The 24,392-nt window shown below is 27.5% G+C and overlaps 1 protein-coding gene across 2 annotated transcripts in view; it reads left to right on the plus strand.

Moving 5' to 3' along the window:
• The window catches only part of LOC129957203 (sodium-dependent transporter bedraggled-like), a 196,193-nt gene that overhangs the window by 103,496 nt on the left and 68,305 nt on the right, over nt 1–24,392 (plus strand). Inside the window, exon 3 of one of the 2 annotated variants that reach the window (XM_056069419.1) lies at nt 18,151–18,232. The gene's annotated coding sequence lies outside the window, so the exon portion shown is untranslated. Of the gene's footprint in view, nt 1–18,150; nt 18,233–24,051; nt 24,193–24,392 lie in introns of those variants that run through there. The other variant, XM_056069417.1, reaches the window with a different exon arrangement.

Raw genomic sequence — 24,392 nt, forward strand, 5'->3', positions numbered from 1 at the left:
TTAAATCTCATAAACAAAAAATATATATCAAATTTAGTTCCCCTTTTGCTCCAAAGAATGTTTGGAATTCCATCAAAAACTAACCTCTTGAACTCAATATTTTTTACAACTCAGATACAAGAATCTGTAATCTAAAAGAACACGATAGCGCAATAGAGATAAATTCTCGACGGAATAAATTTTTTCGAAAAAACTAGAATGATTCATCCAGTCTGCTTCGAGTTACGACTCGTGTAAAGCGGCGTGATTTAGTTGTTTCCAGGCTGAAGTATAACCTGGTGAAAAAAATTCAAAATCGCTTGGTCTTGAATGATTGCCGTACTTGTTGCAGGTGAGATTTATCAACTAAATATTTAAATTGACTCGATGCCTTGCTTAACTATTTATAAGACATTGTGTCGTTCTTTAACAAATCAGACAATGCACGTGTTTGTAAAATGACGTTCTAATACTGAAAATTTTGCAATGAAGATTTTGTTAAATTCTGATATTTTATTTCGGGAAGAATTTTATAATTGATATTTTTAATAGGAACACTTTATTTGTTAATAACTGGAAACTGGTTTTATTTTGATTTTGTCAGTAATTTAATGTTTTCTCCGGCCTTATAAATATTTTATTAACATGAGGAAATATCGTTTAGAATTCGAGTGTTTATTGGTTAATTTGAAGTTAAATTGTAAAAGGAGTTTTTATTTTTTATTTTTTTCATCGTTTTTATTAGAGAAATATTAGGTATATTATATTCTCAGTAATCAGCGAAAAAGACCCATTTTTTAAGGACCTTGACACGTTCGGGGACTAAACTGTTGTATAATAATATATTTATGAAAATATGTCTATTTTTTTTTCAAAAAAATTTTGCACGTGTAAAGTTTAGACGTAGTTTTAACCCTCAATTGCAAACAAAGTGCTATGAAATCTATATAAAATTTAATAAGTATTTATTATTATTTATATTAATTATTGGCAGTTTTTGAAATTGTAATTATTTTTGCTTTATTCATAATAATTACATACTGATGATGTATTTACTGGAATTGTTAATAAAATTATACCATTATTGCTATTTTCTGTTTAAAAATTGCTGTTTTTTATTACAATATTCAATTTTAGACCTAGTTTTAATTCAATATTCATTTTTAGACCTAATCTTAATTTGAAGTTTGGAAGAATTAAAATATTTATTTTACTTTGAATCATAAAAATTCCATTTTATATGAATGATTTTTTATAGAATGTATTTTATATGTTAGTCATCTAATCTACACTCCATGTCTTCTAACCATGTCGTTTGGCATGTAAAATAAACGAATCCTAACAATATCGCCAATTTTCATTGCTGTGCAATAAAAATCTTAATATACCATTAGGAACAGAGAGCTTGAAATTTCTGTAATGAGATCTGTCACAATTTGCCGTCTGCCGTCGTATAAATGCTATCAAAATGTTAAAAAAATGCCCATGAATAAAATTTAATAAGTGTTTAAATATAAAAATTTGATTAAAATTAATAGTTATTAAAAAGTTAAAATAATTATATTACTAGCTGCCTTTAGTGATCAGTTTGTTCGGCTCTTTAAGATCTTAAATATGAATTTATTGTGCATATTTTCTTAATAATTTCACCTTGATATTTAATGAGACCAAAAAACGAAAAACGTGAATTTAAATGGAAATATCGATAAGAAATCGAAACACAATGCATACAAATTAAAAAACGTATATTCTACAAATTAAAAACGAAAGTGAAAATCCTATTTTTGAATCGGCTCCAAAGAAAGCATTTTTAAAAATCTTAATTTTAATATTGGCAAAAGCACGCAATTGCATGTTTTTATGGATGAATTAAAAATTTTTTCCATTAAAAGATAATCATTACAAATTGTATATTACATTAAAAAGTTTTAAGATAAAGAAAATATTTACAGAGAATTAAATATTAAAGAAGTAATTTTTTTCAGTTTTACGATAATGCAAAAATTATTTTTTAGATGATATTTTTAATATATAAGGTCACCAGTTTCCATATCTATCTGGCTAAGAATAAATCTATTTTTGCGAACGAGTAAGATTTGTTTGACGCCTATTTTTGCTATTTCTTTCGCCTGTTATTTTTTCTGAATGAGTAATTTCTGGTGAACTTCATTCAGAGTATTTCGAGTAATATTTTGCAGCTTCATTCATTTACGTAATATTGAGCTGAATGCAGCTGTAAAAGTATTCGCACAGTGATTTATTTACATTTGACTGTTGCAACAGTCAAATGTATAATATATAAATAAATAAGAATTATTCTTTCTCTAATCTTATTTAAAAATTTCGTATCTCTTTCGTTTCGTAAAAATCTTTGCATCTATTATGTGTTTTTTTCAATTTTAATTTTATTTATAGAATAACCATTTATATTTTTACTGTTTAGTACGATTAATTATTATAACTATATAGAAATAATTTTAATCTTATTTAAAAATTTCGTATCTCTTTCGTTTCGTAAAAATCTTTGCATCTATTATGTGTTTTTTTCAATTTTAATTTTATTTATAGAATAACCATTTATATTTTTAATGTTTAGTACGATTAATTATTATAACTATATAGAAATAATTATCAGAACTGGATGAATGTGTCACAGAATGGATTTCATGTCCGCTAAATACATTGCGACAATTTAAGGATTAAAATGATTGCGACTAGCGCAAGTTTAACAATAAATAATTAATTTTAATTAAAAATATAAAATTAATTAAGAATAAATTATAATAACAATTTGAAACAAATTTAATTTTTGGTGAATTTATTATAAGGAAACTGAACTAGCAATCATAGTTACTTAGAATCTAAAATCTAATTTTTGAAAAATTTTAAAATCGTTTGATTTTAAATGCTCATCTCTGATGCGTTTTATCAGTTCAATTCTGCACGTTCTCGATGTTTTTCTTAACTATGGTGTTGAACAATTCTTTCTAAAAGCAAAAGAGTTTCTAAAAATAGGAATAACATAACCTTGGCTTTCTAATGTTCTTATTCTTGTAAAAATTTAGTAAATAGTATATTTATTCTAGGTACGAATATTTTATTCTTTGTGATAGAAACAAAGAGTAATATTTCTTGATGTACTTTATAAATGGATCAAATAGCTTAAAGCACATTAGCAAAAAGCGAGACATACTATATAACAACGAAACGCATTTTTAAAAAAAATTCTTTATCTTGTAGTTAGGATAGAATAATGTCACTGAAAGTCGTAACCTTTTTTTTTTTTTTTTGTCTAGACAGCTGATATTTATGAGCTCATTGTCGTTATTATTGTTCGTTATTGCCTTTCAAGTTTTACAAATTCTATGGCAGAAAGAGTTTACCAACGATGGTATTATTTAATTGCTGTTAATTTTGAAAAAAAAAGTGAAAGAGTTTCCTTTTTTCTTATTCTACTTTCTCTATGCTGAAACATCAAGCGTTGTTAGACGAAATTTCAATATTTTTTTCATGAAAAATTGAGGATTTAATTAATTAATCACAAAAATTTCATTAGAAACTTGCTTATGTGTCAACATTAAAGAGTAAAATTTAACAATGAATCACATTAAAAAGTAAATAAAATCTAATGTTTACTCGGCAAAATTCCAATATGTCTGTAAGCAAACATTTTTCCAGTAAATTATATTTATTGAAAAAGTTTATATTATATAGAATATTACAGTACAGAAAATTTTTTCGCTATCTGTCGTTTCATTTTCATTAGTGAACTTTCGAATTCTTTAAAAAAAATGTAAACGTTGCCGAAATTTTGTAATGAAAATAAAAGAGTAATAATAAAAACAAGTAATGTAAAAAAAAATTTTTAAGTCAATTTCTATTTAGATCAACAAAGAAAAATTTTACTTTAGTTACTTTTTATTAAATAATTATAATTAATATTAATATGTATATACATATGACAGATTCGCAATATTAAGTGGCAAAAGAGAAAGCGAATTTCCTTGCAATTGCCCATTTTCCTTTCTATATATGGTGTTGGACTATTATTTTTGTTTGTTACTATTTTCTCCCATATAAAACTAAAATTAATTAATTAAATTTAATAATTAATGAATTAATATTTGAAAAAACTGTATTAATATCAAGTGTCATCCACTACAAGTTTTAAAAAATGTAGTTGAACTTGAGTGGATGAATAAAAAGTATTTTATTAACGACTGAAAATTCGAACAAGGTATGTAAATATATATAGGGAGAGTGTGAACTGATAGAAGGAATTGAATGAAATTGGAGTAGTTCAAAGTTTCACCGTTACTTAGCAACGAACAGCTTACGTTCTTTCTTATTTCCTTCTTTAAATATCGTATGCATTTATTTAATTAATTATTAAATTTCGAAAGATTTAGCAAAAAAATTTTCGGAAATAATACTGGTTTCATTTAAATGGTAATTATTTTTACTTTTAAGATCAATATAAAAATAATAAGATATTATAAAATAAAAGCCACAAAATTTCTGTTAGTGTCTAATTAATTGAATATCTAATTAATATTTGCACTTTGAAAAATTGAGAATATTCTTTTTCTGGTCTTAAATAGATAGTATTAAAAATTTGATTTAATTCGGGGCATTTATTTAGATAGAAATGTGAAACCTATATACATAGATAATTAAAATGAATTTTATTTATATTAATTATTCGATACTTGCACTTGCATTATAAACTAAAGCGGAAAATAATTAATTGCGTAATTTCATCATAAATCGAGATATTATATTTTAAAGAGAGACAGCAGATTAAAAATGTTAGTTAAAATGCAAAACGGAAGTTGGTTGCATTTAGACACGTTATTTGCAATTTAGCATTATCATTTGGTTTTTAAAACTTGTGGAGCTAAAAATGATTAAAAATATTTGAAATATTTATTCAATAAAATTAAATCAGTCAATTCAAATAATTTTTAACGATTAAAAGGTTGTGGAAAAAATTAATACGTCTTGTGTAAATTATTGAACATCATTTTAAAATGATTCGAAATATTTTATGAAATGAAATGAAAATTAGTACGAAATTTTACTTTTCAACTTTTTTGTTTAAAACTTTCGATTTTCCGCTAGATTATTATCATTATTTCAAAATGTTCCAAAAAACTTACAAATTTTAAATTATAATTGCAAAATTGTGTTTTAATGCCAAAAGATGCGGCCATTTTTTTTAATGAAAAGAAAGTCAAAAATCTGAAAAGAAAAAAAACACCAGATATTTACTTTTTATTACATTATAACTATTGTATATGTTTCCTATTTGAAAAAATATTATTGAAAAATATTTTCTTTTTAATTTTTATTGTTTTTTTTTTCGCTACTTTGCGTTTCATCCGCCACTGCAGCGCCATATAATAGAAAATTTGCAGTACATAATAAGAAAATCAAAGCCCAGAAGCCATATACCATTACTTGTCATTAAACTCTTTTTATTATTTTTTTTGTCACTTGAAAAGTATAAATTGAAAGAAAATAAATAAATTGAAACACATTTTGCATTTTTATTGTACAAAGAAAGTTAGAAACACCCAAATAATAATAAAAAGAATTCTTAGAAATATGTATGATTTATCAAAGTAAATTCTGTATCATATTCTGTAATTAAATTTCTAAATTATACATTCATTTTCTTTTTGTTTTTCTTAATCCAGCAAATTACGACTAAACGTGAGATTAATATGTCCAAGAACACTTTATTTATCAAGATAAATATTCCATCGAGAATAGTCAAGTTATATATTTTCAATTATAATTTGCAATACGGCCTTTACAGCGGAATTTCCATATTCTTTTTCGTTTTTCGAAATCGTCTGCACGTTAATATTCTTTCTCCCCCCCCCCCTGGGAATGCAGACGATAATAGATAAAATTCTGATGAATTATTCAAATCAATTTAATCCCTATACAAAGGTCAAATATCGTTATTAATTTTTATTTTTTGACAATTATTATTATTATTATTTTGCTTTATAAAAATGTAATCATTTTACACAACGATTATTATTCACAAAATTTTTAGTAATCCTGCTACAATTCTGATAAAAGCAAGACAATATTCAGTCACGTTTGAATACAAAGTACAAATTACGAGATGATCATTGAACCTTAAGATTAGTTATCTCACATTTGAGACAAAAAAAAAAAAAAAAAATTGACTCGCAAAGAAACAGTTGCTGGAAAATTCCAATATTTATATTCAAATTCTGGCTAAATCCTTTAATAATTTTTTTTTCATGAAGAAAGATTTTGTTTTGTTTTTTACGTTATTTATTATGTGTTTGTATCTGAAGTTGCATAGAAATCGTGATGAGTTAATAAATGAAGTAATAGTAAATTATATGATAATGAGATGCTTTTATCTCTTAATTTTTTTTTTGTTTTTATTATTTTAATAAGCGTCTGAACAACTTTTATTTTTCTTTGATATAATAATTCGATAATAATATTTTGTTTTTCATTATTCTTAGTAAATCAGTGGTTAAAATTTTTCTGCTTGGGAATCAAAGAACTAGATATTCTATGAAAAATAATTTAGTAAAATACTTTTGTTTTGCTTTTTAAAATATAATCATAAAAGATTATTTGTTTGTTATATTTAAAGTTATACATTTTATGAACAAATTCTTACTAATTTTTTAAAAATTTTATTAATATTAAAAGTGTTCGATGGTAGTTTGAATTTTTGATTTAATAAAATAGTTTTTGGAATATTTAGGAACTAAAATTTTTATGTTTGTTATTATTTTAACTAAAAATATCTAATGAAAATTTTTGACCTTCCAAAATTCTCGTATGTATATACATTTACAACATTAACAAACTTTCCGTGCTAAATTTGATAAAACCGACATAATCTTTGCTATTCTTTTCTCATATACTTAGTATAGAAAAAGTATAGTAATCGTCAAAAAATTCGAAATCGAGATTTTGAGAATCTCCACTTTTAAGACCTTTCTGAGTTCAAAAAACACATTTTTGGAAAATGTTTGTATCTTTGTCACTGACAAAGATACAAACTCTTTGAGCTAAACGAATGAAATTTGTTATTCGATCTTCATACCAAATTTGTAGGTTTCTATTCGAATCTACAAATTTGTTTTTCTGTGCGAATATAATTTAACACGATAGCTGCCAAACAAAAGAGCTAGATGGGTAAAATTCGATATGCAGAATTAATATATACAAACGAGACACCTGTGAAATTTCGAGCCAAATTCAACAAGGGATGGACCTACTGTCTGTAATTTTAGAAACATATAAACGCGATAATTCGGAGTCGCTTAATATATCAAATTAAGTATGGGATTTTTGTGGTTACAAGTGTAGTTTTGTATCACATTTTGTTCTATCGGTTACAAAAAAAAACTCCTCTTGAATATAAATTCAATTTTTGGATACTATTAACTGCATGCAAGGGATTAATGGTCAAATAACTCTCCAACTATGATGCGATAGATTAAGTAAAAATGCTAAATTCAAGCCAAAGATTAATATTTCGTAGCTATTATATGCCACTGCTATGCAAGGTATTCTCTAGCATAACAAGTTTATTAGAGAATATGTGAGAAAGTTTTGGAGGTTAATATAAGTATTCATTAAGTTTTTCAACTCAATGGATTTTCCAGACTCTTTAATGGCTATTAAGTAAAACTTTACTTTGTAAACCAGATTGAACGATGAGTATATAAAATAAATACTCAAACGTAAAGTAATTAATACTAAACAACGATCCGTTATTTTATTTTTATGATTTTAGAAGCAAATTTTTACTTTCAGTTTATGCCTTCAAAATATCTATAAATAATTAATTTTTTAAAATTATTTTTTTATTTGTTTGATAATTTTTTTTATTGAGAATTTACTTTTATTCGTTTGCAGTTATATAACCACAATTAAAGTCAGTTATATAACCAAGCGAAAAAAAACCCGAAAGAAAACGATAATATCAAAAATATACACAAATGAAAGAAAATACATAAAATAAAGCACAACGAATTACAAAAAAAAAAAACAAAAAACAAGAAAAAAAACCATGAACCAGCAAAAGTAATTTCCTTGCGTTTTCTCTCATACTCAAAAAAAAAAAAAAAAATGTTTGTCTTCACTTTTGCCGCATAAAATTGTGAAACTTGGCCAACATCGTGAACGATGATAAAAAAATAATAAAAGCATTTTTTTTTTACTGAAAAATACGAGACAAATAAACGCCCACTTTAATCAATTATGAGTTTAAAAATTGCGGCTGGATTTTGTTGACAAGTAAATTTTAATTCATGTTGCAGCTGATAGAACTTAACTGTGCGCGATCTGATTTTTGTAAACTTATTTCTTCATTTGCGTCACACATTTTATTAGCAATTAACATGTTTAATTTTTATAGAACTTTTTATACATTTTATGTACTAATCTTAAAGAATAATAATCCTTATATGGACACCTTAGCAGAATTTCCGTGACATAAAAATAGGAACACAAAAAGCAAGCCTGGCGCCATTCTTGTCTGCATGGCTTCATGTACGTATCATCCACAAGCAATCCATTTGTTAATTAAACACATAAAAATTCCATTTTGTTTGTTGTGCGCAGATTGATGACGGTTGCAGTTAGAAAAAATCATTGCGGAGCAGATTGGCTGTGTTTGCATTAAACAGATGTCCCTTTGGAAAACACCTGTTACTTAGAGATAAGCTGGTTTTGGATCATGGGGATGTATACTTCATGAGAATTGTCCCATTTTCGTTTTTAGATATATTACGGAATATTGTTAATAAATTTTTGGTGACAAACTGGCGATTATTAGGACATGAGAAATAATTAGTTTAGCGTAGTTATAATAACTAGCTGCCTTTGGTGATCAGTTTGTTCTTCCAGATTATTGGGTTCTTAGGCTGTTAATTACTAATATGAGATGTATTTCTTTAAACAAAGTGCATATTACAAAGTGTATATATTAATTACTAAATAGAAACGGAAGTGAAAATTCTATTTTGATGAAGATTTTTTTTTTGTTTGAATACCATCATAGCATTTAAACATCGTTTCCGATAGTTTATCAAATTAAATTAAAAATATTAAGATTAAATAAATAATTGTACGAAAATAAAATTTATATCATAAAAAAGTAATATTTTTTTAAAGATAATATAAAAAGAATTTACATAAGATAATTGTTTTGGAAGATATGAGCATCAATTTGCGTAGGTAAGTCATAATGATTGCAGCCAGACTTAAAAATTAATATATTTGCGCCAAAATTGCTATTTCTCGCCAAATATAATTGTGACAGTTTTGTATTGCAGTTGTTTATTAGCATTTCTGGTATACATCCAGGATTGCAGATTTTTAGAGAGTTTTTTTTTTTTTTTTGGACGATTGGCACGATTTTTAGGTGTTTGGCGAGAAACCATACATTAATCTTAAGTTTTACTATTATTACTTATCTGGCAACATTAAAGCCTAATTTTGCACTTGATTGTACTTTCTGTTTTAAGTCTGTTTCTTGATTTATTTCGTATCTTCGTTCCTTCGTCTGAATATCCTCTTTGATGACATAAGGAACTATCTCTAGAAGACAACAAATAATATTTTGCAGTTCCTGAGCATTTGGACAGTACAGCTGTAAAAATGTTCGATTAATGACGCAACCTGAAATGTGTTTGTGTTTATATTTGACTATGATATTGTATGATATTCCGTTTATATTTGACTTCTGCCATTCGACAATTAGTAATAAGCTAGATTTCTCGTACGTTAGATTATATATATATATATATATATATATATATATATATATATATATATATATATATATATATATATATATATATATATATATATATATATATTACTAACACGAATTTATGATTAATATGAACTGATGATTATTGGGGTGTAAAATTAATTAATTGATTGTAGTTATAATAACTATTTTCAATATGTCTCGTAATTTTGAATCGTGATCAGAATATGAGCACTACACCTGAGGTGGTACTCCATATACATACTTTCACACCACACTAGAGGAAAATCCATTGTTCCCATGTATTTTCGGGGAAAAAATTCGAAGTTGGTTATTACTAGAGAAGTATAGGCCGTGGTGGCGTGGTAAGATTTCGGCTTCGGAACCCTAGGAATTCAGGTTCGTGACTCTATTCCACCGAATATCCGTCGTATTAGCGGGTCTGGTGCACGTTAAATACGTCATGGCCAAACGTCCTTCCGCTGGTGTGGTGTGGTGTAGATAGGCGGTTGCCAGCTCAGGTGTAATCCTCGTCATCTGACCAAAAATTCAAAAGAATGAGGTCCGTCCTTAAATAGCCCTAGAGTTTCCTTAAAACAGGATGTTAATGTAACTAAACTAAAAATATCTAGAGAAGTATACAAGAAAATGGGAAGGGTGAAAAATCCTCTGCCTTTAATAGTTATAAAATTTGTTATTCAATATTTTTAAACTATAACATTCTGTCGGAATAACATCAGTATGTCTAGACTCTTTTTTTCACTTTCAGAAAATGAATTTTATTTGGAAATTTCGCATAAGAAAGACCTTAATCGTAAAAATCGTTTGCCATCTTTCTCACGTTCCATGGCAGACGATCCCAGTCTAGTAATTACACGCAGAGTGATTCTAGATCTGGGAAATGCAATTCCAATGTTCGAACGGGAGAATAGCTTCGGTCGGCTTCCGAAGAAAGGTTAGAGGAAATGGTTTCGGGTTACCTGAACAAAAGAGAATGGGTAGGCTTTCGCGATCGAACACAATAGTCGGCGAACAAAAGGAAGAAAAAAAATAAAGCCGTTGTGAAAGTGGCAGGTTTATGCAGTGCATCATGTATCGTTGCCACCTGCGCTTACTTTCACTTTTGGATTTTAATTGATTGAGCTGATAATTTAGTTTCATAAAAAAAAGTGAAAGTTTTGGTTCATTTACCAGCTATTGATAGAAGAAAAAAGGGGAAGTAATTTTTTTTCTTTACTTTTCAATGAAAACAAAAGTGGATATGAAGCATTTGTTGCGAACTTGATTCAATATATCTCTATACTTACCCCTAGCAGACTCGGCTTAATAAGATATCCGACTACGTTGAAAACATAAATTTAGATGGAAATTTGCATTTTTATTTATTACTAGCCGACTTTGGCGAACAGCCGGTTCGCCAATCCCAATGCTCGTTCAAATTTTAATAATTAAATATTTTATGTAACTCCTATTTTAATAGCTTCTTCATCAAAATATTTTAAAGCTTCAAATTTTAATAGTCATATAATTCCTTCATAATATTATAAAGGCTTTCAGCCATAACGTAATATGTATCTCTCTAATTTTCTGTTAGCTCACGTAGAATTTATGCTTTAAACTAAAGTGGAAATGGTTAAATTGCAATTAATATAAGAACATTTTTTACTGAAACGATAATATCTCAAGAAGTTTTCTACAAATTTTCTCATATTCATCATGAACAGATCAATTAATTGACAATGTTTAATTTTAAATGCATGAAACTCTAAGAAAATAAACAGAATCGTTTGAAATAATCGGCCGAAAATATGTTAAGCCTATCCTCATTAGTGTGGTTAAAAAAACTGAAGCTTTACTCATTTGGTGGTGGGGAAATGAAAAAATTTTTGGCCGGAAAATTAGTTTTTAATTAATAATTAAAATTCCAATTAAAAATTCAAAAAAGGGACCCCAGGTGCACATTCCCGACCTCCAAGGTATGCATGTGCCAAATTTGGTAGCTGTAGGTCGAACGACATGGCCTGTAGAGAGCCAACACACACTCACATTGAGCTTTATATAAGTATAGATGATTATTTTACAATTTCAAAAAATTGGCACATTTCTGTTTCCAGTAATATATTTATTTTATCTCTATTCCAATTAGAAGCCAAGTTATAACAAATAATTGGCACGTAAGTGATGCTTATTTATGAGCTTTTAAGAACTTTTAAGTGCATTTTCTGAAGAGCGAGTTTTTTTCATAATTTTTACTATACGATTATCGTCATATTTCAAAAAATAATCCCAATATCATAATGAAATGAAGTGCTCGTTATGTTATGCAGAATGTAATGAATTGTGGGTTTGAAGCTGAATGCTCTAGAAATGATTTTATGTTTGTTTAATGTAAATATTGTTGAAAAAGAATCTAAAATTTCAAAGGTAATTTTCTATATTACACACAAAAATTTTATTTTTGAACATAATTTCTACATAATAGTGAGTTACATTTTAAGGTATGTTACACATGTAATGTTACGAAGAAAAATAAAAAACTGTTACAATTTTTTTCTCATAAAACAATGATAGTTTTTGTAAATAAATGCAAAAATTTGCGTCAAAATATGTTTTTTCTTCGAAAGGTACATATATATTTAAATAATTTCGTTTTTATTCGTCATTTTAACCTTATATTTATAAAAAAATTCTTATAAATATTAAAGTGGGTTTTTATAAGAAATCCCCTCCGCACATAGTCTCGGATACCTGAAACAAGCAATGTAGGCAATTGACTAGGGGATCACTTAACTTCGTAGGGCCCCGAGATTCTCATTTATTTCTTTTATAATGAAATGAATGAGAATTATGCTCTCATTTCATTTATAATGGTCATATGCTTGGTCATATTTAAATTAAAGACAAATATTGCTTAAATTTTAGAACATTATTCTTAGGATTATTATTATTATTTAAATTTTTTAAAGTCACTTGCAAATCAGGTTCCCACAAATCGACAGCCTTTTTGAATTGAATTGAAGGGTTTAGAATGGGTTAAAAAATTTTTACCATTTTATATACAGAAATTAAAAGCAAATTTTAAAAGAAATTTAATCTAATTTTGCTTAATCGTGACACGCAAAAACCAAATGGATGGAGGGCGCCTCAATTAAATGTTCATTAATTCAGTTTATCCTAATATACGTCAATTAAAAACTGCTTATTCAAAAATTTCGTATAAAAATATTTAATTAAAATTATAATAAATTTAGACGGTGAAAAAAAAGAACCCGTAATATTATATTGCCTTAGCGCCTCTATAGAGCTTAATCCGGGTTTGATTTCTATTAATAATAAAAAAGAATATGTGTGTGTAAATTGACGTTTTTCAAGACAGACGGTTTTACTTGAAGGCTACCAAATTTACCATAGATTTATTTTGTAGATGATTACGTGCATTTCAGAGTGATTTTTAAAAAAAATTTTAACTGGAATTTTTGAATTAAAAATTTTTAATTAGTAGTCATTATTTTTTTAATTAATAGCGGTTTTTTAAATAAAAGCCGCTATTATGGCATTTTTCTGCCGTAACTCTCGTAAACATAACTGCACTAAACTGACTTTTACACCATCTATAATTATAAAAGAAAGTATTTGTGTATCTTTCTGCGTGTCTGCGGTGTCCAGACAAATCTGTCGCACTTACAGACATGAAATTTGGCTCGTACGTAGTCGTAATGGAGGCAGAAAATATCTCCAAGCAAAAAATTTTATTTCAATGTAGAATTTTTTTTATTTCATATTTCGCGATGTTTTGGATGATTATTTTTGTGAATATTTACCTGTAGTATGGTTTCTAATGATCGTATGGAAAAAAAATCTTTGAACTGATAAAAAGAGAAAACAATTGTAGTTCTAAAGAAATTTGTTTGGGGGCTCTGACTTAATTTGGTGAATATTAAAAAGATTTTTAAAAATTAATCACTTTTCCCGAATATTTTTAAAAATTGAAACTAAAAATTCGATATCCAACATTCTATTTCCATTAACGCTTTAAATTTTTTAAGATGATTATCTCAATATTTCTCTCAAATTTCAAACAAGAACGATCAAAATATATATATATACACTAATGCCACATGCGCAGTTGCCCATCGTCAGAGTTCTGTACCGAGCATAGAATCCTCTTTTCCCAAAGTGAAAACATTAGCAAGATCCCAAAATAGAGTTATATTTGTCAAGTGATATCACGTGGATTGATTCCACTTCTCTTTCTACATAAGTACTATTTTCTGCACATGAATTATAAATCCAAGTTGGGGAGTTATTAATCCTTCCTCTTTCTTGCACATTTCGCCAACCTGGCACTTTTTTTTAATTCTTTTTTCTATACTTCCAATTATTTGGTGAGTTTGTGTTAAATAAAGAGGGAGGTTTCTACGATTCCAATAGTTTGCTTTTATGCATTTCTTATATGAGAAAATAAAAAAAAATTCCAAATATTTGATCTGAAATGTGAAGATTCGTCAATATTTCACATTCGAATTTTTCTACGATAACAATACTTTGTCTTTATGCATTTCATATACGAGAAAATAAAAAATATTCCAAAAAATTGATCTGAAATATGGAGATTTGTCAATATTTCGCGTTCGAATTTTTTTACGATCACAATACTTTGTTTTTATGCAGTTCTTGTACGAGAAAATAAAAAAAAAATATTCCAAAAATTTGATCTGAAACGGGGAGATTCGTATTCAATATTTCGCATTCGAATTTTTCTACGATTACAATACTTTGTCTTTATGCAATTTCGTATACAAGAAAATAAAAAAAAAAAAAATAAAAAAATATTGGTTCTGATTTATTCTGATACCAAACAAAAGTTGGAAATGTAACTTCAACAGAATGGCATCAAATGATGCAGATCTAAATTATGGCGCCAAATTTAGCAGCATCAGAAATTTATTACAAACACGTGTTTACTATAAACGATAAAGATATGCGTTTTGTGATGAGTCTAGCACGATCTTTGTCATGAAAATATTCATCGCGTTCCATCCCATTGGAGAAAGAGTGATCTTTTATAACCTTGACTCACAGGCACTCAGTTTGATTTCATTGCATCTTATGTGTTCGAAATGATGCGTTCTCTGCATGTGGACTGTCCAACTTAGTGAAATAAATATTGATTTTAAGTCTAACTGTTCGGGTGGTTGAGATTATTACGTGAGAATTTTGGATTTTATATCCAAGAAGAGCATTCTAGAATACATTTGTCGTGTTCAGATTCTTTTGCGACTTGTTTTTGAGATACAGTAGACTCCCGATTATCCGCGCTTGCCGCACTAAGTGTTGTTTTTTTTGCTTCCAAGCAAAGAGAAAATGCTTCCAAAGCAAGAAGCAAACACAAATGACTGATTTCTTCAAAAAGGTGCAGTTTTACAGTTATGCTTTTGCAATTATATAATACATAATAGTATTAAAATAGTACATATGTATTAATTTTTCTGTGTATCCTTGACGCCTCTCGTAAGTAAAAAGCGCTTTTCTATTTTCATTAACAAAATGCATTTTAGGTTAGTTTTGAGTGATATACTAAAATATTAAGCGTTAGTTAAACATTTCCTGCTGTTTATTTTACGTTTTAATGTACATAAAACGATTTTTCAAAGTTGGAATGGCTGTTTTCTCTTTTGCTATATCCGTTTTTAGCTTTTTTCGGATTATCCGCGATTTTTGTTATCCGCGGCGGACGCGCCACCCAATTCCGCGGATAATCGGGAGTGTACTGTAGTTTATATCAGCCATTTTTATCTTCGTTTGTAGATTTATGGAAGTTTTGATTTTTAATGTTGGTTTAATTGTTTTCTTATAAAATGATACTTTCTTTTAGAACGAAAAATTTATTTTCCTTCTTTTCAATAAATCATAAATTAAATATTACTATTTGAAACAAGTAAACGAGAAAAAAAATTGTTTTTGTTTCAATTACAATGAAATTAAAAAGAAAAAAAAGAAAGAATTATCGTTTGGAGATTATTTAATAAATTATAAATTAATATTCCTATAAAGCGCTGAGCGTAAGAAATTTTATTTATTTATTTACATTACTTTCTTATTTTTGCTTTATTTTTTGCATAATAAATTTACATAGAGAATATATTTTGAACTATATATAGCTATAGTCGTGTTTGTGAAAGAACACATATACAATTATATTTTGAGTCAATTCTGAGGAAAAAAATATATTAAACTCACAATAGATTATCTTCAATGTATTAAATCTGTAAAAGATCTCCTTTATCAGCTTTTTCCAATACTTCCATAATATGTCGCATTTTATATTTAGCTTCATCATACAGTAAAGAAAATCAAATGCATATTTATGAAACTCTTCTCATGGTCTATTTTACATAAATTTAATATAAATCTTCAATCCTTCTAGGTTGTCGCATTTTTTAATTATAGCCTTACACATGCATACAAAAAAGACAGATTGTTAGGTAATCAATTGTTTGGTGAATTTGAACAATATTTGATATATTTATACAATAATGGTGATAAAATTAAATGCCAAATTTTATCAATTTTGTTTTGGGTTGTTGTATTTACACGAAATCGGACAAGCAATCAGAAAGGCAGAATGTGTACTTCAGAATTATTCTTTTCCGAAATTTAATAAGAATTTTAATAAATTAAAAATTAAGTATAGCATTTTTTTTAGTTATTTCCTTAGATATAATTGAATAAAAATGATTTTTAAATTCGTTTTATAATTCAAAAAATTATCTTTTTTTATAATAATTTATTTGTTTGTAATTTTTTTTCTAAATTTTTGAATTTTTAAAATTATTTTTTGTTTTATTTTCAACAATAGACTTTATTATTCAACTGAAATCCAAACCGTTTTCAATGTTTTGCCAAATAATCGTGTAATTTTTTCTATTAATGAAAGCTAAAGAAGTATTTTTTCCCCGTCTCAGTTTATATAATGAATAAGAAAGTAAAACTACAGTACCGCGAAAGGCAATGTGTAATTAGAAAATATATTATTAGAATAATTCCTTATTAATGGCTCTTCAATGTTATGAAAATCCATTCCATTAGAAAGGTCCATTTACTCGACAAATAGAAAACGTTTAAGGCTATTGCAGCCTCTGTAACAATTTGATCTTCAAAATACCTTTATAAGGATTTCATGAATGTCCAACTAGAACATAAGAGATTTAAGAAAAATGAACAAAACCAGTATTCAAACGAACCATTTGGAAACCAAAGAGAAAGTTTGAAATAATAAAAAATTATAAATTAGTGAAACATAAAAATAAAAAAAAAAGTGAAAGTTGAGGAGGCTATTTCCCGTAAATCGTACTACATTTTCTCCTCGTTGCTACGCAGAAAGCAAGAGCTATAAAGAAATATAAAAATGAATAATCTACTCTTCGTCTAATGACGTCATTTATAACTGATAATCAAGCCTGGTTTCACAGTTAGAAATCGCTTTCATCGTTTTATATCAGAAAGATAAATATCGTTTGGCGGATTTTTCAAAAATTTATATTTTTTATTCCTGCAAAGTTCAGATAGGTTATCATTTGTGAACTCCTTAATGATATTTTAGATAAGTGTCTTACTCATTTTTCTTTTCTATTTTTATTTGAATGAAAATTGTGATAAGTGTTTTATTTATCTTTAAAGCAGCTGTTGCAATTTATAATCTTTTATTCGAAGGAAAATTTACTTTCAAAATTTATATGTATTCTTATAATAATCACACTGTTGCCATATTTATGTAACAATTTTATAATTTAGTTTTTCTTTCTACTTCTTCAACTATAAAAATATATATGATAAATGGAATCATGCTTTTTTTACTGAAAGAAATGTTCGCTCACATGAATGAATGGATACCATACATCATACATGGGTAATAGGCAGACTGACTATCTGTATTACTATTATTTTATTTTGTACATTATTTATACAATTAGATATTTCAAACTTGGCATTATTGGGGAAGATATTCCTTTCCTCTCTTGATTATATTATTATGCTATGCACATGAAACAAAATATCATGCAACATGCAAATTTAAAGTGCTTTTAAATTGAAATGTAGATGAAGTAAGGGTCGTAATTTTTTCCCTCTCATTTTGAGATCGGGTGAAATAGCATATATTTTTATTTTATTCTTTTACTGAGATTTCAAGTAAAAATAATTGATTTGCACACTTAAAGTGCGATTATTGAATTTTATTAAAAAATAGCTTGACTGCATTTTGTATTTTCAGTTTTAATGAAAAATAATTTTTTTTCTTGAAATTGGAAAATATTTTATGACCAGTTTTTGTGATTCATTGACTCCTAACTGAACTTAAAATGTTTTTTTTTGTTTTTTTTAAGGATTCTGATTGAAAAGTAGGATACAAGAAAACTTTTCCCATTTGCAGAGTGGCAACAAATGCTAAATTTTACCTCCTATATCGTAAGTACTGCAGATTTCCATCAATCTATCATTTACTTTATAGAGTACATACTTTAAAATTACATGATATGTGATGGAAAAAAAATTGGGAACATTGTTTTTTTTTTTTAAGTATTTTTCATTGTTTGTTTTTAACTGTTTGCTTTCATTGTTTGTTTTTCAAGTATTTTTTATAAATACTTAAAAAAATTCACGCTTAAAAGTCCTTGATGCTTTTTCATATCTTGTTGTTTATTTTTTTAAATAAAAAATGTTAAGTATATTTTAGCATAACAGAACAGAACAAGCTGTTGAACAGAATAAATTGTTGTTGACCTAATATTTCTTTCTGTTAATCTTGATTTCAAGGTACTGTACCCGATTTATCGCCTTTGGGGTTGATATTAGCTCAACCACTTGGCATCAATACTTGCTTTAATTGTGTCATGAATTATCTTAAAGATGAACCCCTATCATTTCAAAAGATAAGGTCAAGCATCTGTATTTAACTTTTGTACATAATTTAGTTTATTTACAGATTTAAAAGTTTAGATGCTAAGCAACTGGTGAAGATTATTCGGCATTATCTAAATTATTTTCTAACGTGTCACAAAAGTGGGTCAGTTTCTTTGAAAAGTTCTCCGAAAAAGTTGTTTTTATGAAATTATTTCCGTTTCTTTATACGTAGAAGTCGGAAACAGGATATTTTCAGATTCTCAATTTTACTTTGTCATATACAAAGTAAAACAAAGAGATATTATTATAATCGTCAGAAAATTTGATTCCAGATTTAACCTTGTTCATAATTAAATTATTTACAGTTTTAACAGTCTAGATGATAAGCAATTGATGAAAATCATTCGGCATTATCTAAATTATTTTTAACGTGTCACAAAAGCGGGCCAGTTTCTTTGAAAAGTTCCCTTTTAAAACTACGCCTGTCTGTTAGTGAGCATAATATATCAGAAACGGAACGAGTTAGAAGAATGAAATCTAGTAAGTTTTTAACGCTGAACTAGTTTTTAAAGTAAAATTGCAAATATGTCTATCAAATTTTAGTGGTAAAATCCCCCAAAGGGCAATTTGCTTGTCTGATTGTCCGCATGTACGGAATTTATAGGAAGAATCAGAAATTATGCTATTGTAAAAAGCAAAATGCTATTCGTATTTAGAAATCTATAGTCTATTAGAAAAGTTTCAAGTACAGAATAAAATAATATGGTTTTCTTATCTATCCCAATTTGATGTTAAAAATGTTTTTTTGGAAGAATCATAATAATAATTTGTGTAAAAAATTTAATAAACCTGCATTACAGGCGAATCAGTCAGTCGCCAAAGCGCCTATTCAATAATAAATCGGACATGTACCTCTCAGAAAGCACACAAGCTAATAATGATTCTATTTTTAAGGATTATGGTTCTCTTTTGGACACGAATTAATGACAAAAACTCTTTTGTCAGCCTTGATGGTGCCCTATATTCCAAACGATCGCAAAATCCTCTTTTAGTGACAATTGACAGTCAATACTAAATGGAATATTGAAGATTAGATCATAGATGACACGTCTGAGGTTTTGTCAGCTGACTCACTGTCTATAACAGGATACATAAACACTTTTTACACCCAGGTTTTCGTCCTTTGCTATACGATGTTGTGAAATAAGCTCCGTTTTCCATCGGCTGGGTCGAATTCGTTTGAGTTTTGACCTAAAAACGAAGCAGGTGCTTGTTAGCGCCAGTTCCGGCTCTTAAAATCGTTTGGTAAAGTTTAATGGTTTATTTGCTGATATTTCAATGAGAAACGAAACGAATGTATTGTTTTTGGGGCTAACTAACAGCTGTGAAATCAGGGATAATTTTTGAATTTTTGCTATGTTACATGATTGCTTTGATGTATTATATAATTATCTTTTAATTGGAAATCGTGTTCTTTTGAAATCGATGAAATAGATTAAAATATTATTTAATCAAATCATTAACATCAGAATTGTTTCTGTCATTGTTTTCTGTGTAATTTTTCTGTTCCAGATTTGAAAACAATTCATTTTATAACATTCAAAATAATCATCAAGCTGGAATGTTGCCAAAAAATGCTATGTTAAAAAAGTAATAAGTCGTCATATTTTTCTTATTATTGTAAATTGAAGAATGTGTATTATAAATTCAATAAATAAATCAAAGTTAAGAAATAAAGATGATAAAAAGAACTCCCACCTTAATTTGTGAAATTTAAAAAAAAATAATTTCACCTATTCAGACAGATAGTAATAAAAGTAAAATAGAATATAAACTATAAATTAAAAAGAAATAAATATAAATTTAATTCAATGCATTTAACGACTTGCTTCAAATCAGAAATACTTTTTCATTTAATTCGTTTCATAATATTGAGAAATTTTTAATAGATTTAATAGATTTTAATTTATTTTACCATTTGCTTTTATAGACAAATTACTGTGGAACTCCCTATAACGAATTTCTGTAAATCAAAAATCTCAATATGTCGAATTTTTATCAAAAATCTTGGTTTGTAGCTGCTTGGAAAAATAGCTTCTGTGCATCGAATAAGATTTCTATATATCGAGTAAAAATTTTCTCTTAAAATGTTATTTATACATGTTGTTGATACAAAAAGAAAAGTTATAAAGTAACTAATAATAAAGATTAATGCGTGCGTATTGTTGCTCTATAAATTAGACATTTTGATCTATAGCTTCCAAATTCGGTACATCTACATCTTGCAGGAAGGAAATGTGCACCTTGGAAAGCTTTCTTTAAAAATTAATTGAAATTTTAATAAATCAAGCGTTAAACAGGATTTTGTTGTTTTTCCGCGTTAAGTTCCAAAATCATTATTGCACAAAAATGCATTTTACGCAGTTTCAAAGTTTAAAGAATTTCTTTTTTAATTATATCAATTTAATATTCACGAAAAGTTTTGTTGAATTTTGGCAATTTTTTCAAAAATATTTTTTTAGCCTGAGATTAGATTGTTGCTCTGAAATTAAAACCGTTTTCATTCTTTTATCAAATATTTAATCGCATGATTTTCTCCCATTATTGAAAGCTAAAAAGAGAAGGATTTTATTTAATATCTGTGTAGTTTGTGAAGAAATAAAAAAGTGAAATTACAATATAGTGAAATTAAAAAAATATGGTAATGTTTTTAATGCTTAAAATCAAGACTTAATAATATGCAAAATTATAATAAGTAATGCTACATGTTAGATTAAAATTTTATTTCTGGTATTACCTTAACAGATATAATTTAAAATAATAAATTGTATTTATAATAAATTTACTAAAAAAACGATGTAAAAACCCACTTTTATTAGTGTGCTAAAAATATCTTTTTATTTTAATTATATTCTGCTGTCTAGTTCTTAGGATTCATTATTAGAAACACATAGATTTTGGAAATCATTTTCTTGTCAGAATCAAACTTTAGCTAAACTAATCAATAAGCTGAGAATTAAAGATAGAAAATAATAAAAATAAGTGGATTGTAAGGCGAATACATAAATATCCCCAAAAAAAAACCCAAATATCCCCCCAAAAAAACCCACTTAGACAACAAAGAATAAATCAAAAATTCCATCTTTATGAATATAAAACAGTTGTGATTAAATAAAAGTGTGTAATCAAATAATTACAGCAAGAATGGAAGAATGAAAAAATACTAATTAAGTAATAATGTTTGGCCTAAAAAAAATCCGCATAATTTATTTATTGTCGCACTTTAGTTTTTTTTTTCTTATTTATAATCGGAAGAACAATTTCTATTCCCTAAGTGGCAACGTTTTACTTTCCAAATCAGTTCGCGTGCATATCAAAAATAAATCGTTTGGAACTCTGTATTATTCATTAAAAATATTCGTATTTTTTTCATGTTTTTTTTTAATTCTTTGTCTATAAATAAACTGCTTTTATTATTACTTATACTAAATTTATGTTCGTGTAATTCGAAAATTTATTTATGTGTATAGACAAATATATTTTTTTTAAAAAATAGGGCGAATAGATTATCAAAATAATTAATCACGATTCGCCGTTATATAACAGTCTTTTCTTTTTCTTTTATTGAAAATACTTGAATCTCATTCTTCTTTATTCTTCTATTATTGTTCTGTTGTTTCCGCTAATTTCTTCGTTCAGAAAAAAAAATCTTATGCAACGAATTCTACTCCAACGAAATCTACGACACACGTCACAAAGAAACAATGACATCGGATCCAACAAATCTGAGAACCTATTTGAAATGCACGATACGTGACCAAAAGCACGCGGATTTTGCTCGGTTTCGATCGATAATTTACCGTCACCTCGTGCTGGTTCAAGTTGCCCATGATAAAACTTGAGCTTCATATCTATATGCATATTTTTTTAATACCAAGTAAATGTTGAGAAAGTATTTTTATCTCTTATAAATGCCAAGATCAAATTATTGATGAATTTTGCTCTTTTAAATATATCCAAGTTTTATTTGGTCGTCTTTAATCCCAATTTGAAACAACAAGAGAGCTATTTTGGGGCATACCTAGTAATTTTGAATCGTGATTAGATGCACCACCTGAACTTGCACGCCGTTTTCAAAATTGCCACTCCATACCGAAAGGGAGGATATTTGCCCACTTAATATTCAACATGCACTAGACACATTTACATGAGGGTTCGTTTATGGGATAAAGTTTCAAACCTGGAATCCTCCGACTGTAAAGTTGAGATTTACTGTTAAGCTAGGAATAAGCTGCGGCCTATTATCTGGAATTTTATTTATCTGTTAAATTGAATACGATAATTAAAAAAAAAACTGAGCTAAATACATAAAATTTGGTATAGAGCCTTCACACCGAACTGTACAATTCAATACCAATTTTTGACAAAATTTGTCTACAGGAAATTAATCTATTTAAAAATCTACTTAGAATTTCGAAGAATTCTTTCTCAGAGAGCCCCTACTATTTAAGAAGTAACTACGTATCAAATTTAGTAGCTCTAGTTTTCTCAGTAGATCTATTTTTGCATGATTCAATCTGGCATGTTGCATGTATCCAACTCATTAGCATTATCATGTCAGAAAACTTGAAGAAAGAGTTTAAATTTTGAACTTTCGATAGATAACAGAAATACTGAATCATCTGAGATCCCAATCCTTAAATTTCCACACCAACCAAACATGCTTAGCATACATACATTTCTCATACTCAAGATTTCCTGTGGAAATAATCTCGAACGCAAAATTCTCTGTTTTGTAAACATAAAATTACATCATAATTGCATAATACAATTAATAATAATCTTTTATTTGTAAAATTTTTAGAGTAGCTAAGTAATAAAATAGATAAATAGCTTTCAAATATTTATAAATAAACTTTCTTTCTTTCTTTCTTCTTTCTTTTCTTCTTTCTTTCTAAATCTTCTTTCAAATATTGCAGTTACGTTTTTCTTCTTTTATAAAAATTTAAAAGAAGTCAAAGGAAAACAAAAAAGAAACATCCCTGCTTTCATCGATTGCAATTAAATGCAAAATCCTTTAAAATCTTGAACGAGATAGAACAAAAACATGACTACGAACACGGTTACAGATAAATGCTTTTTAAGTAGCAGATGATACTTTTCATTTATCTAAGAGAAATAGGGGGAGAAAAGAGGGGAGGACATTGACCTTGCGCACGCTCAGATAAATCGAAACCGAAGAACAATACGGAACTTTTCCGCGGAACTTCTTTTTCTCTCGCCCCTTGCCGTCACGTGATTCCACAAATTTGCGGTTGTTTATTCCGCTGTGTCACGTGACCCCCTCTCTTCCTCTCCCGGAGCTGAGAGCTCTCGTTCGAATCCGCAGACGATCAGAGCTGCATCTCCAAACGATATCGCCAGGTGTGTGCTGTGTATCTAACTAATAGTGCTGCCGTTTTTTTTCACCGGACATTTTAAGTAACCTGGGACGTATTTTGTTCATTTGTGGATTCTTGATTCCGGTAAGTCATTGTATTTTCTATTAGTTAGTCTATGTGTTTTTTGCCAGTTAATCGTTGTATATAAATTTTATAATACATATTAGAAAACAGTGTTGAAATTCAATGTTTTATTGGTAGCAATTTATATTTTCTTGTGATTGATATTTGCTGCTTGAGGCTTAACAAAAATATTGTTATTCAACCTCTGTTAATTAACACTT

Source organism: Argiope bruennichi, chromosome 11, assembly GCF_947563725.1.
Source record: "Argiope bruennichi chromosome 11, qqArgBrue1.1, whole genome shotgun sequence".
Classification (NCBI taxonomy): domain Eukaryota; kingdom Metazoa; phylum Arthropoda; class Arachnida; order Araneae; family Araneidae; genus Argiope; species Argiope bruennichi.